The sequence below is a fragment of the Syngnathus scovelli genome, chromosome 16 (genome assembly GCF_024217435.2).
Source record: "Syngnathus scovelli strain Florida chromosome 16, RoL_Ssco_1.2, whole genome shotgun sequence".
NCBI classification, from domain to species: Eukaryota; Metazoa; Chordata; class Actinopteri; order Syngnathiformes; family Syngnathidae; genus Syngnathus; species Syngnathus scovelli.
The window spans coordinates 6,858,889-6,864,888 of NC_090862.1; positions in this window are offsets into that span (position 1 = coordinate 6,858,889).

A 6,000-nucleotide genomic window follows, 5' to 3' on the forward strand; every position below is an offset into this window, starting at 1 on the left:
TTCGCTAATACCCTGAAGAGGTAACAAATGAGAGGTGTAAAGTTAAACGTCCTGTGAAATCATCCCATCTCGAAACAAGCTGCCTTTACGGCCTCGGGAGCTTTCTCCGCACACAATTATCTTCCCGGAACTCGCACACACACGGACACACACTTTGCGAGTGACTACAGGTCGGCTCGCGGTGTTTCCTCTGAGTCGGTGGCAGGGATGGTGTCCCTCTGGGTGAGAGCCCAAAGAGACGTACTCGCCAGATTGGCTCACCTCATACCGGTAATCTGTCTGAAGCACTTTGGATCAGATGAAGTCAAGCAGGTGCGTCCCCCACGGAGGGCGTCTAGGTGACACCTGCTACTTCCCCTTTAATTCTAGCAAAAACAGCTGTTTCGCCAGGAGGCCGCTCTCCGCTTGATACCAGTCACATTTCATTAAGAGCGCGGGGCTTTGCCATAATGGATGCATCAATACTTGGCGAGTAAAAAAAAAAAAATTGGCGAGGAACTGGACCTGCACCCGGTCCACTTTCCATCTGCAAGAAGAGGCACCATGCCAAACAAAGTGAGCAGAGAAAAGGTGAAGATAAAAAGCAGTCTTCACATTGTTACTCCGATCGTGCCGGAGGGCGACTCACGATAACTTTGATCCTGTGAAGCAAAAAAAAAAAAAAAAATAGGTGCACTCAACTGAAAACACTATTTGTGGTCTAGTTCAAGCAGCTCCACAGGGAAACTTTTTTTCCCTGAAGAAAAAAATACCTCATTGCTTAGCTGAATTTGGTTCTTAAACGCGGTGAGTCATCGCCGCCAAAAGGTTTGCTGAGGTTTCATGCTGTGAACTGGCTGCCAGGACGAGGCTCGACATTTCTCTAAATCTTACCCCCGACGCTTTCGACCTCTTAAGGAAATTTAAAATGCAATATAAGTCTCTTTGGAGTGAATCGCATTTGTGCAATTCTTTTGAGACTTTTGCAAGATTTTGAATGAAATCAATCTTTGCTCTGTGAAAGCGCAAAACGACTTTCACGCTGCAAACTCGCTTATGGGCCATATTTTTATTCTGATTGCTTTCCTCTTGTCCTTTGCTTCCTCAGACACACACAGGCAAACAGATGATTGACACCTCCTGATCCACATGCAAATTTGCTCTCACGCTCGACAGAGGAGCCACTTGACATCGATGCCAGGTCAGTCCACGTCTGTGTGGAGAGAAAGCGAGAAGTTTGTTTACCAGCAGAGTGCAGTGTTGTGGCAGTCAAGAGCTCCTCCGTGGCCACGCTGACAGTCTAATGAGATCCAATACACGAGCTGTAGCAAACAATCAGCCTCTATACAGACTTGATTGACACCGCCAGGGCGCTATTAAATCAACAATTGGATTATGATGGCGCTTGTTGTTTGCATGTAGTATGGCTGTGAGCCTTTTAGAAATAACGCCAATAACCCCCCCCCACCCCCAAGGCTATGAAAAAAAAAATGTGTTGGAGTCCAATTTTGAATCCCTGAACATGTCCATACTTTTTCAATGGGCACCTAACCTTAACCCAAATGTCACTAACCTTTAACCCCTAATCCCAACCCAGCATCCCTGAATCCTCATGATCAGGTGATTTTATATCGTAAAAACAAACGCGTTTCGGTCTTTCAACTTGTTGCTAAGTAATATTTAGCTGTCGAAGAAGTTGTTTAGTGACCGCGCCAGGAATGTTGTAGCCGCCTTGTTGTTTGTGAGTCTGACCTTGGCACACTTCAAAGTGGGTCGGCGTCGGCTTGCTTGGCGCGTCAACTTGAATTCCAAACGCTCGCTTTTGCGGGTCAAATGCGTCCCCCGAGAGGCGAGCGGTGCCCACTCAATTGAGGTCGGTCCATTTTAGCAGCACCTGTGACCCGACGCAAACAAATGGTGCCGTAAATAAGTCTAGAGAGAGAAAGAGAGAGAGAGGCCCTGGATCTTTTCTTTTTTTTATTTTCTTTCCCTTCCCTCCCCCTTCCATCTTTCTGAGTATGCAGAGGCGCGCCAACAGGTAATGACACGGTATCGATCGGGAAAGCTGAGGAGCTGATTGATGATGTCGCCCTCATGGCCGACGTGCAGTAATGAGTTGGCTTCTCATTGGCTCGCCCGCTCCATCCTGCACATGTCACTTTGACGCTCGGCACAGTAGAAAGTCATTTTCGTCACCTTGTGTCATCGTTCTTCAGAACCTGCGGAACGCACCTGGAATGAGGTCTTTAACACCCCCCCGCCCAAAAGCGGTGCAGGAGGAGGCACACTTTCCAAAGCCATTCCTTTCTCTTTCCTCTTCCACAAATGCAGCCGACATTTTTTTTTTTTTTTAGATTTTTTTATCTTGGCTTTTACTCGCCGTCAGCAAGCTCTGGCGAGCCTCGCCACTCCGAGAAAGCAAAGAACAAAACCAAAACAAAGCTGGATACATGGTTTCCTTGGAAACTGCAGGTTTGCTTGAACATGTGCATTAGTCGCTGCCATTGACGTCTATAGACGTCATTTTTATTGGCATGGCAGTGAATGACTTAAGATGACATATTTCATTCGTAAGATTTTGTACGGAAAGCACCGTAGTTTGCATACACGATGTATATATATATATATAGGCCGATCATTTCTTTAATCAGCCGTCTAGAAAATTATTTGAAGATGATTTACCGAAGGTAAATTAAGGACGAGCATGACTGCTCGGTGCTATTGATTTAGCCTCAACTAGTTTCCCGTCTCGCTACTTTTCTCCCTCCATCATCATCTCCAATCTGTAGCCAGCGTTTCAGTCATCCCACCGACGTCATCCCGGCTCCCTGTCCGACGTATTTCAGCCTTCCCCTTCATTTATAATCCTCAGCACAACACCAACACATTTCATTTCTCCCAGACGATGACACACTGGGGCGTGATCTGTGTGATGGAGACATTTCCCGCTCCGACTCAGGGTCCCCGCCCGCCTCCATTACGGCACCGCCATACATCTCGCCGGCACCCGGGCCCCGCCGATGCACGGAGGGCCTGGGCGGCTGAGGTGGGGGGGGGGGGGTCATCCACACCCGACACTGCATCATTTGCGGCAAGCTATCAACAGCATCCTCACCGTTTTTTAATACTGATATAGAGGGAAAGGCGAGTTGGGGGGGGGTGATGTTACCCCCCCCCCCCCCACCTTAGAACAAAAGACACCGCAGAGACGACTCTTGAAGAGGCACATGAATCATCGCTGACAAGGCTCCTCCCGCCGCGATGTTGTAGCCATGAATAATCCACCTCGGCTGAGGCCTTGATCAATTAGTCAATCTCTCAAGTGCTCCTCTCAATTAACAAGGTGATTCCCGGAGCTCCCGACTCGGTGCGCCGCACTTGTCTCTGCCAATTTAGGCCCCAGTCCAAGCATAGCTCTCGGCTGCCCGGAGATTCACGGGCCGGAAATATGGCTTAGGAACAATTGCTTCCGATTGATTCTCTTTGAAGATGACCTTTCCCTAAACCCCTTTAGTTACTGTCACTCTGTCCGTCAGCCTTGCCGAGCCAACAATCATCATCCGGGCTTTCGGGGAAAAAAAATTCTACAATCCTGGAAAGCAAAGACATTACGGCCACCAACGATGATGGAAAACAAGCAAATTAAATTAAAAAGTAGCACGAATGTGCCTTTTAGATATCACCTCCATTGTGGCGATCTGGATTTAATCTACTAGACTCCGAGTTTGTCGGTTTAAAGGGAACGCCCATTGGCCTTCGGCACTCCGAGTCCTCTCCAGCAGCGCGTCACATGTGTCCGTTGGGGGACTGCCGTGCGTGAGGCTGGCTGTAATTGGAGCAATCCGTTGGCTTCGACCCCGCCGGGTGCCGCAGAAGACTGACGAGATTTCCCGGGTTCTCACTCGCTCAAGAAGCTCCCGAATGTTTTCCGTCGCACCGTGACGAACTCTTGACATTTGCACTGCCGCAACCCGCTACACGGCCGCCGTCACTCTCCAACGCTCGGCCCATCCTGAGGGCGAATGTCGATGGTTTTAGAAGAGAGTAAATAGAGCACTTTTTTTTTTTTTTAAACTTTATTGATGGCAAAAATTCTCTGTCCACACCAATGGAAAGGAAAAAGAAAACAAAAACTCCCAATCAGGCCGGTCATTAAAGCATCAATTTATTCTGTACGCAAAACCGAGATGCGGACCGGAAAAGCAGCATTTTCCGACTGCGCCAAGCCCGAGGTGCAGCATTTTCTGACTGCGCCAAGCCCGAGGTGGAGCTTTCTCAAAGGTTCATCTCTGAATTATTAAACACGCAAACTTTACTCATGAATCTTTCAAAGCCAATCGGACCGTAACTGACAGGGGAAATAATAACGAGGCGCTGGTGGATTGACTTTGTGCATTTTAAACAATCTGCGGCTACCTTAAATCATCTACTTTCTTACCACAGTAAATAAGTACTTTTATTTAGTTACTTCTCACGTCTACCTTTTCCCCCACAACCGTGCTCAGACTCGACCAATCAAAGGTTGAAACGGAGTTCATTTAAATGGCGCTAATGCAAAAGTAGGCCGTGATTCTGTTGTAGTGTCGACAAATGGCCGCCCCGTAATTAGTTTCTTTGCTGCCGCTTTTTAATTGAATTAAGCAAACAAACCTTCCATTAGCAATTGGTACCAGGCAAGTGGAGGTAATTGCAACCAGATAGCTGGCCATCGCCGTCGTGCTGCGATGCTGATAGGAGCATTAGCTCACCTCGCGTTCCCGCGCTCAGACGATTTGACATGTTGCTCGGCGGGACGCCGTTTGCGTGATTGCGCAAGTTTACCTTTTAAGTGGCCAGACGGCAGGTGTGTTCATGGGCCTCCTGCAGTTTCCCCAAAGACTGACAACATTGAGGTGTTGCCTCAAGAAATGGAATAATAGAGATTGGATTTTGTCCTAGCTAGCGTGCACTGACCTCAAAAGTTCCACCAACCGTCCCAAGCCCCGCCCCCAAACATTGTAGTCATTTTCCCATTTTTTTTCTGCACATTGTGAAACAAACTGAAACGGACCGAACCAAACTGCCTTTATTCTCACTGACAAGAACAACAAAGCGGCGCACAGCATAAAGGTCACTAAGTTTTTCTTCCCGATGAAACGATAACTAGTGCAGAAAGCGCGCTTTTGCTAACGCTCCGCTGAATGTTTTTCAGCAACAATTACACTCACAAAGTCACAAAGTTTTTTTTTTTTTTTTTTTTTTTTTTTTTTAAATAATAGCTAGAGAGGCTGAAAAAGTTGCTAAGATGGCAACTCGCTTCGTCGCAACACCTTGCCTTGTCCCCTGGTCGTCATCGTGACTAAATTGCCCGAGAAAAAAAAACATTTGATACAAAATACTCTTTGTCTGACACAAATTGCTTTTGTAAGTGCACAGGCACGACTTTGAATATCTATCATAACTTTTCAAACTAATAAAAAGAAACCCCTGTTATAATTCCGCAGTAGTAAAAGATGAAATTCGATGTATAATCTTTCGGCAAAGTTGCATCACCCCCGGGAGGGTCGTGGAGAGTTTAGGCAGTCTTGTATCAAGTACATGAAAGTGATACGCCAAAGAGTTTTAACACAAAATACCTTTGGTGGAACTTAGTGCGGTGGCGCCGCTAACCAGTAGAGGGCGCCAGCAATGGATATCTAAACACAAATGGTGCCACACATGTAGACAGACAATACAAGTTATTTTATATCACTTAATTGTAAAACTCTTCTTTGTCTCTATGACTGTTATAAAGCTTAAAGTTTCATAAATCTAAATAAGAGAGTATAATAAAGTATTTTAACCCCATTTCATGACAAGAGTTGAGTTTAGGCCATAGTCGGTGAGAGGGCTTTTTTTTTTTTTTTTGTACTTGTATTTTCTATTAAACTTTTCAGCTCCCTGCTTTGTTTCATCACGAGCGGCTGCCGTGGCGTCGCCTTGCTGTCACCCATGTTTTGAGGTTTGCTGGCTGACTTGTTTGCCGTGCGCTTTCTTTTTCTT